This window comes from Nycticebus coucang, chromosome 17, assembly GCF_027406575.1.
Source record: "Nycticebus coucang isolate mNycCou1 chromosome 17, mNycCou1.pri, whole genome shotgun sequence".
In the NCBI taxonomy this organism is placed as follows: domain Eukaryota; kingdom Metazoa; phylum Chordata; class Mammalia; order Primates; family Lorisidae; genus Nycticebus; species Nycticebus coucang.
The window spans coordinates 62,256,931-62,266,848 of record NC_069796.1 but is presented as its reverse complement, the minus strand read 5'-3'; the positions used below and the strand labels follow the sequence as shown (position 1 = coordinate 62,266,848).

Sequence of the window (9,918 nt, the reverse complement as noted above, 5' to 3'; positions counted from 1 at the left end):
TAGAGTAGCATGGCATCATAGCTCATGGCAAACTCAAACTCTTGAGCTCAAGCCATCCTCTTGCCTCAGCCTCCCAAGTAGCTGGGAATAGAGGCAACTGCCACAATGCCTGCTATTTTTCTATTTTTAGTAGAGATGGGGTCTTGATCTTGTTCAGGCTTATCTTGAAATACTGAGCTCAAACACCCCACCTGCTTTGGCCTCCCAGAGTGCTAGGATTACAAGCATGAGCCACCATGCCAGGCCTTCTTAATTTTTTTTTTAAATACATCACGTAAATAGGGCTGGACGAGATGGCTCATGGCGGTAATCCTAACACTCTGAGAGGTTGATGAGGGTGGATTTCTTGAGCTCAGGAATTCCAGCCTGAGCAAGAGAGTGACCCCTCTTTACCAAAAGTAGAAAAATTAGCCAGGCATTGTTGTATGTGCCTCTACCCCAGCTACTTGGGAAGCTGAGGCAAGAGGATCGCTTGAGCCCAAGAGCTTAAGGTTGCTGTAAACTATGATGCCCTGGCTCTCTACCAAGGGTGACAAAGTGAGACGCTGTCTCAAAAAACAAACAAACAACCACCACCAACAAAAAACCCCTGTAAATGGTTAGGTGTCTTTAAGAAGTTCTGTTCATTAAATTCTGGGGTAATGGAAAGGCTGTTAACTTTGGAGCTAAAAAAATAAATAAAATTTGAGTTACAACATTTGCTTTCTTACTAGCTGTCCAACTTTGACCAAATATTCTAGTTGCTAATATCAATTGACTGTGTGCTTACTAAGTGCCAAATACTGTGAAAAATGCTTTAGGTATATTAGTTGATTATTTGAGTTCTAATTTTGCCTCTGCCACTTGACCAGCTATGTGACTTTGGGGCAAGTTACTTAATGCTTCTAAGCTTTAATATATAAGTTTACCTTATATGTAAAAATTGATATGGGTGGGGTGGTGCCTGTGGCTCGAAGGAGTAGGGCGCCGGCCCCATATGCCAGAGATGGCAGGTTCAAACCCGGCCCCGGCCAAAAACTGCAAAAAAAAAAATTGATATGGGTATCAATGGTGCCTACCTTATATATTTGTTGGGAGAAAGAGATGCTATCTAGAAGACAAGGGGCACAGGGCTTGGCACATAGTGTTTAATGAATGTTAGCAATAATATTATATGACAGGACTTGTGCTAGTAGCTGGGGACAGCAAACCTAATAAGACAGTTCCTGCCCTCCCCCATTGTCAAGAGCTCACAGACTAGTAGGAGAGTGCGGCCGGGGAATAAAGGAGCTGCTGAGCCCAAGGGAAGAAGCAATCTGCTTTTCTTTTTACTCGAACAGAAACTAAAATCCAATTGGCTCAGTTTGGTAAGTCTTCAATAATAAGATATTCAAATTAGGCATTTGAAAGAGGCATAGTTCCATTCAATGGAAAGAAAAACAGGAGAGGCTGAGGGCCATGGAATCAGGAGCATGAAAATATCAGGAGCATTTTGTGGAACAGTAAGTAGTTGGATGTTGCTAAGTATACAGCACGAAGCAAGAAAGAAGTTTTTGATGAAGTTCACCCTCCCTCCATGGAGATTTTGTCTGTTAGTCCTTACAGTCACTCTGTAAAATGAAAAGAAATATTTTTCATTTCATGGGGTTCTGTTGTCTTTTCCTCAGAGCAGAGATTACGACTGCATAGTTTACAGTGGCAAGGGGTCAGTGAACATCCTGTTATCACATGGGCTATTTCAGGAATTTATGGCCAAAACACTAGGTACTCAGCTCTCTGAATTGAGTAAGTAGATACTGAGATTTTTGGAATTATAGGGTTGTTGTAAGAATTGAATGGTGACATGTCTAATCTCAACAACAACAACAACAAAAGAAAAACAGTAAAAGAAGTAATTTAATATTCAATAATGTTATTCATTATAATTAATATTTCACTTAACTAAACATGTAAAAAGTTTGAACATGTGATTAATTTAAAAATTACTTGCAAGTTATTTTACATTCTCTTTGAGATTATGTGTGTATTTTATAGCACATCTCAATGTGGACATCATTTTCTGTTTTTTTTTTTCTTTTTTTGAGACAGAGTTTCAAGCTGTTGCCCTGGGTAGAGTGCTGTGGCATCATAGCTCACAGCAACCTCAAACTCCTGGGCTTAAGTGATTCTCTTGCTTCAGCCTCCCAAGTAGCTGAGACTACAGGTGTCCACCACAAGGCTCGGCTATTTTTTTTTTTGTTGTTGTTGTTGTTGTTGCAGTTGTCATTGTTGTTTAGCTGGCCCAGGCTGGATGCAAACCCGCCAGCCTGGTGTTTGTGGCTGGCGCTGGAACCACTGTGCTATGGGTGCTGAGCCTGGACATCATTATTTATTTATTTATTTATTTTTTAACAAAAATGTTTGAATCTTGGCTCGGCGCCTGTGGCTCAAGCGGCTAAGGCGCCAGCCACCATACACCTGAGCTGGTGGGTTCGAATCCAGCCTGAGGCCCGCCAAACAACAATGACCACTGCAACCAAAAAATAGCCAGGCGCCTGTAGTCCCAGTTACTTGGGAGGCGGAGGCAGGAGACTCACTTGAGCCCAGGGGTTGGAGGTTGCTGTGAGCTGTGACATCATGGCACTCTACCCAGGGAGAAAGCTTGAGGCTCCGTCTCAAAAAAAAAAAAAAAAAGTTTGAATCTTGGCTCGGCGCCCACAGCAAAGTGGTTACACCCGTCCAGCCATATACACCAAAGATGGCAGGTTCGAACGTGACCCAGGCCAGCTAAACAACAATGACAGAGTCTCAGAAGGCATTAACCAGTCTTTTACTATTAAACTTAAATGGCCGATTGAAATAAACAGTTCTGAGACTGTTCTTACACTTCTTCCACCACTGATTAAGACTGGGGTGGCAGGTTTTAGAGGTAATATTCATTTAGCCTTCTGAGCTTTCTGGGCAGACTTGGTGACCTTGCCAGCTCCAGCAGCCTTCTTGTTCACTGCTTTGATGACACCACACCAACTGTCTGTCTCATGTCATAAAAAGCGAAACGACCCAGAGGAGGATAATCTGAGAAGCTCTCAACACACATGGGTTTGCCAGGAACCATATCGATCATGGCGGCATCACCAGATTTCAGGAATTTAGGGCCATCTTCCAGCTTCTTACCAGAGCGGTGGTCAATCTTTTCCTTCAGCTCAGCAAACTTGCAGGCAATGTGAGCTGTGTGACAATCCAGTACAGGAGCGCAGCCAGCACTAATTTGGCCTGGATGGTTCAGGATAATCACCTGAGCAGTGAAGCCAGCTGCTTCCATCGGTGAGTCATTTTTACTATCACCAGTAACATTGCCACGATGAACATCTTCGACAGAACATCTTGACGTTGAAGCTCCTGGAAGAGCTTCACTCAAAGCTTTATGGTGCATTTCAATAGACTTTACTTCAGTTGTAACATTTACTGGGGCAAAGGTGACCACCATGTTGGGTTTGGGAACACCAGACTCCACTCGGCCCACCGGGACAGTACCAATACCACCAATTTTGTAGACATCCTGCAGAGACAGACACAAGGGCTTGTCAGTTGGATGAGTTGGTGGCAGAATGCAATCCAGAGCTTCAAGCAGCGTGGTTCCACTGGCATTGCCATCCTTCTGGGTGACTTTCCATCCCTTGAACCAAGGCATGTTTGCATTTGGCTCCAACATGTTGTCACCATTCCAACTGGAAATTGGCACAAATGCTACTGTGTCAGGGTTGTAGCCAATTTTCTTAAGGTAAGTGCTGACTTCTTTAATGATTTCCTCATACCTCTTCTGGCTGTAGGGCAGCTCAGTGGAATTCATCTTGTTAACACCAACAATTAGTTGTTTCACACCCAGTGTGTAAGCCAGAAGAGCATGCTCACGGGTCTGCCCATTCTTTGACATACCAGCTTCAAATTCACCAACACCAGCAGCAACAATCAGAACAGCACAGTCAGCCTGAGATGTGCCTGTAATGATTTTGATAAAGTCTCTGTGTCCTGGGGCATCAATGATAGTCACATAGTATTTGCTGGTCTCAAATTTCCACAGGGAGATATCAATGGTGATACCTTGCTCACATTTAGCCTTCAGTTTATCCAAGACCCAGGCATACTTGAAGGAGCCCTTTCCCATCTCAGCAGCCTCCTTCTCAATTTTTTCAATGGTTCTCTTGTCAATGCCACCACATTCGTAGATCAAATGGCCAGTAGTGGTGGACTTTCTACGTGTCCAATGACGACGATGTTGATATGAGTCTTTTCCTTCCCCATTTTGGATTGTATAGGCATTTTTCACAACAACTGTTTTCTGGTGGCAAACCCATGCGGACAAAAAAAAGCCAAATAGATTTTTTTCATTTAAATTAATTAATTAATTTTTTTTTTGGAGACAGAGTCTCACTCCATCACCCTTGGTAAAATTCTGTGGCATCATAGCTCACAACAACTTTAAGCTCATGGGCTCAAGTGATCCTCTTGTCTTAGCCTCCCAAGTAGCTGGGACTACAGGCGTCTGCCACAGTGCCCGGCTATTTTTAGAGAATGGGTTTCACTCTTGCTCAGGCTGGTCTCTAACTCTTGAGCTCAAGCAATCCACCCATCTTGGCCTCCCAGAGTGCTAGAATTACAGGTGTGAGCCACCATGTCCAGTCCCAAACTAATCTTTTAAAAACATGTATCCTGTACAATTCATAACCATTTGTATTGATTTCCCACCCTGATTAGAATAAAATCTAAAATCCTTTCTATGATCATAATGCTCATGTTTCCCGGCCTCCACCTTTCCCTTGGACTTCATGGAGTACCACTTTCCCTCTTGGACTCCATGCTGCTCTGTTTTTAAATCAACAATCTTTTTTCCATCTCTACACCTTTGAGCTCAGTGTCCCTGCTGCCTGATGCTATTAACAGCTCTTCCTGTGGTTTGCTCAATCTCTTGCTTCAGGTCTTCCCTCAATGTCACTTACACAGCTCGCTGTATGACATCATCATCTATATCACCTTCATTTATTACCATCTGTAACAATATTGAATATTTATTTACTTGATTATTATAACTCCTCTACTACATTGTAAGATCCAGAAACATAGGGATATTGTCTGTCTTATTTGCTGCCTGGAGTTTTAGATTTTTACAGTTTGTGACACATAGCAGGCACTCAAATATTCATTATATAAACACACAGAATTTATAGGTCTATTATCACAAATGATAAGACTAAGGTTGAGAGAGGTTAAAAGTTTTTCCCAAGGGGCGGCGCCTGTGACTCAGGGAGTAGGGCACTGGTACCATATACTGATGGTGGCAGGTTCAAACCCGGCCCAGCCAAACTGCAACATAAAATAGCTGGGCATTTTGGCGGGCGCCTGTGGTCCTAGCTACTCAGGAGGCTGAGGCAAGAGAATTGCCTAAGCCCAAGAGCTGGAGGTTGCTGTGAGCTGTGACGCCACAACACTCTACTGAGGGCAACAAAGTGAGACTCTGTCTCTAAAAAAAAACAAAACAAAACGTTTTTCCCAGGTCAAAAGGTTAGTAGAGCAGATTAGGGACTTAAAGCCCAATCTAACCACACACTCTGTGTTCTTCTAAAGAACAAAGGGGCCAGGCAGACATAATAACCTTAACTGCAAAAAGCAGAAGTGATTTGTAGGTGATTTATATCTATACAAATATATATGGATATATATTTGGCAGGAAAACTCAGCAGTATTTCAGTGTCGGGCAAATGGCTCGGAGCCTAGTTAAAGATGAGGCTTTTAAAGCTGGTGGTTGATGCATGAGGGTACCTTGTGAAATGAAAACTGACAGCTTTGGAGAGAGTTATCCAGAAGGCTGCCAAGGCAAGCATCCTGCTCCCATTTGCCTGAGTGCCCAATCCCCTTTTGCCCTCGACCTTGGTCATTTGGACCAAGAAAGGCAGTTCAGAGCTTCAATCACAAATGGAATGACTGAGCTAGCACATTTTTCCCCCTGGGACTCATCAGCTGGATCAAACAATTTATTCTGAGTTATGAAACAAACATCCAGCACTCATATTATTATATTAAATGCCATTTCCCACTTAAAAACGTAAAGCACTGTGTCTATGATGTACAAACCATTGCAAGTTCAGACAGGAAGCCAATTTTGGTTCAGCAGGTGGCAAGGACCAGAGTCCGATGGAAGAAGAGGACATTTGCTGAGCACTGACTGAGTGACAAGCACTGTGCTGCACACTTTCAGCTGTCATCCCCCTCACTGCATCCTCTCAGGTTCGCTTTGAAGGGGAAAGAGATCATTTCACTCCAGAAAGGAGAATAGTTCCTTTGTCATCTCCTGTCTAAGTCGAAGCAGAGGTAGCCGATGTTTAAATTGCTGAGTAATCTACAAATTTCTCAGTAAGAAGCTCAGTCCGGGGACTGAGATCTCAGCTGACTGGCCACTCTCTGCAGAGAGCTACTATGATGCCACTATGCTCTAGTGTGGGCAAAGAATGAGATCCTGTCTTAAAAAAAGAAAAAAGAACCCCCCAAACAACAACCAATCATTTAAATAGTAAGACCTTAAACCATAAAATTGCAGAAGAGAATATAGGATAAACTCTTCTGGACACTAGCCTAGGCAAAGAATTTACGACAAAGACCTTAAATGCAAATACAGCAACAACAAAAATAAATAAATGGTACTTAATTAAACTGAAAAGCTTCTGTGTAGCGAAGGAAGTAAATAGACAGAATGGGAGAAAATGTTTGTGAAACTATACATTCAACAAAGAGCTAATATCCAGAATCTACAAAGGACTCAAATCAGCAAGAACAAACAAACAAACAAACAAGCAAAAAACCCATGAAATTGTGGGCAAAGACATGAACAGATTTTTCTTAAAGGAAGATAGACAAATGGCCAAAAAGCATGGAAAAAAATGCTCCACATCACTAATCATTAGGGAAATGCAAATTAAACTTCAGTGAGCTACCAACTCACTCCTGTTAGAATGGCCATTATTAAAAACATGCTGGCATGGCAGCACCAGTAGCTCACTGGGTAGGGTGCTGGCGACATACACCAAAGCTGGTGGGTTCGGACCCAACCTGGGCCAGCCAAAAAACCAACAATGACAATTACAACAACAACAATAATAATAATAAAAAAACTAGCCGGGCATTGTGGTGGGTGCCTGTAGTCCCAGCTACTTGGGAGGCTGAGGCAAGAGAATTGCTTAAGCCCAAGAATTTGAGATTTGGGGCAGTGGCTGTGGCTCAGTGAGTAGGGTGCTGGCCCCATATATGGAGGGTAGTGGGTTTGAAACCGGCCCTGGCCAAATTGCAACAACAACAACAAAAAATAGCCAGGTGTTGTGGCGGGCCCTTGTAGTCCCTGCTACCTGGGAGGCTGAGGCAAGAGAATCACCTAATCCCAAGAGCTGGAGGTTGCTGTGAGCTGTGAAGACATAGCACTCTACTGAGGGCAACAAAGTGAGACTCTGTCTCTGAAAAAAAAAAAAGAATTTGAGGTTGTTGTGAGCTGTGATGCTATAGCACTCTACCCACGGCGACAGCTTGAGACTCTGTCAAAAAAAAAAAGAAAAGATTCTGGCATGGGTGCAGTGAAAAGGGAACACTTATGCACTTTTGGTGGGAATGTAGACTATACAACTGCTATGGAAAACAGTATGGAGATTCCACAATGAATTAAAAGGAGACCTACCATTTGATCCAGCAATCCCATCACTAGGTATGTACCCAAAGAAAAATAATTCATTTTACAAAAAGACACCAGCACCCAAATATTTATTGTAGCATGATTCAGCACAATTCACAATTGCAAAGAAGTAGCATCAACCTAGGTGCCCTTCAACTGATGAGAAGATAAAGAAACTGTGACACACACAATGCCATGTAGTACTACTCAGCCATAAATAGGGATGAAATAATGTCTTTTGGAGCAGCTGGGATGGAACTGGAGACCATTATCCTCAGTGAAGTATCTCAGGAATGGAAAAACAAATACCACGTTTTCACTTATAAGTGGGATCTAAATGAAGGATTTGTTTGTTTGTTTATCTATTTATTTATTTTTGAGACAGAGTCTCACTTTGTTGCCCCTGGTAGAGTGCCATGGCATCATAGCTCACAGCAACCTCAAACTCTTGGGCTCAGGCAATTTTCTTGCCTCAGCCTCCTGAGTAGCTGAGACTACAGGTGCCTGCCACAATGCCTGGCTATTTTTAGAGAAGGGGTCTTGCTCTGGCTCAGGCTGGTGTGAAACTCTTGACCTTAGGCAATCCACCCTCCTCGGCTTCCCAGAATGCTAGAGTTACAGGCGTGAGCCACCACATCCAGCCTAAACGAAGGATTTATAAAGTCATAAAGTGGTGTAATGGACATTGGAAATGAAGAAGGGGGGAGTGAGGGATACAAATATGCCTATCCAGTACAATGTATACTATTCTATGGCAGTTACACTGAAAGCTCTGACTTCAGCATTATATAATTCATCCACATAACACAAAAACACTTGTACCCTCTAAATCTATTTTTTTTTTTTTCAGAGACGGAGTCTCACTATGACGCCCTCAGCAGAGTGCCGGGACATCACAGCTTACAGCAACCTCCAGCTCCTAGGCTCAGGTGATTCTCTTGTCTCAGCCTCCAGAGTAGCTGGGACTACAAGCACCTGCAACAACGCCTTGCTATTTTTTTTTTGTTGTTGTTACAATTTGGCGGGGGCTGGGTTTGAACCTGCTACCCTTGGTATATGGGGCTGGCACCCTACTCACTGAGCCACAAATGCGCCCTATTTTATTTTTTTTTAATTATTTTTTGTAGAGACAGAGTCTCACTTTATCATCTTTGGTAGAGTGCTGTGGTGTCACAGCTCACAGCAACCTCCAACTCCTAGGCTTAGGTTATTCTCTTGCCTCAGCCTCCTGAGTAGTTGGGACTATGTGTGCCTGCCACAACGCCCTGCTATTTTTTGTTACAGTTCAGCCCAGGCTGGGTGGAACTAGCCACCCTTGGTATTTGGGGCCTGCGCCTTACCCACTGAGCCATAAGCACTGCCCATTCTGTTTTTTTTTTTTTTTTAAGAAGTAATGGGACATAAGAAAGGCTTAAACAGTCACTGTTGACTTTCGTGATGGAAGAGGACCAGTAGCAAAGGAGTGAAAGGCGTCCTCTAAAATATGGAAAAGTCAAAAAAGCAAATTTCCCCTTAAGCCTCCAGAAAGTAACACAGCCTTGCCAAGATCCTGATTTTAACCCAGTGAGAACTTGTTTCATACTACAGCATTGTAAAATAATAAACTCATGTTGTTTTAAACCCCAAACCATAACATTACTTTAAATTTTACTTTATTTTATTCTATTTTTTTGAATCAGAGTCTTACTTTGTCATCCTTGGTAGAGTGCCATGGTGTTATAGCTCATAGCCTCAAACTCTTGGACTCAAGTGATTCTCTTGCCTCCACCTCCCAAGTAGCTGGGACTATAGGCACCCACCACAATGCCTGGCTATTTTTAGAGACAGGGTCTTGCTCTTGCTCAGGCTGGTCTCTAATTTCTGAGCTCAAGCAATTTACCTGCCTCCGACTTTCAGAGTGCTAGGATTACAGCCATGAGCCACTGTGCCCAGCCTAAATTGTTTTAAAAAATTTTTTTTATTAAGATGAAATTCACTCAACATATAATTAACCATTTAAAAACATTTTTTTTCTTTAGCTCCTGGTTGCCCGGGCTGAAGAATAGTGGCATGATCATAGCTCACAATAACCTCAAACTCCTAGGCTCAAGTGATCCTCCTGAGTAGCTGAGTTTATAGGCACTCACCGTTATGCTTGTGAATTTTTTTTTAGTATATGTGCTGCTGAAGCAAGCCAAGGCAAACTTTTTTTTCAAAAAGTATTTTGTAGAGACAAGGTGTAATTATGTTGCTCTGGCTGGTCTAGAACT

At 42.7% G+C, this 9,918-nt stretch overlaps 1 pseudogene across 1 annotated transcript; it reads right to left on the bottom strand.

The window, feature by feature from the left end:
* Positions 1-2,780: 2,780 nt before the first annotated feature.
* Positions 2,781-4,260, bottom strand: LOC128569136 (elongation factor 1-alpha 1-like; annotated as a pseudogene). Its single transcript, XR_008375277.1, has one exon. The product of XR_008375277.1 is annotated as an elongation factor 1-alpha 1-like (transcript).
* Positions 4,261-9,918: the final 5,658 nt, after the last annotated feature.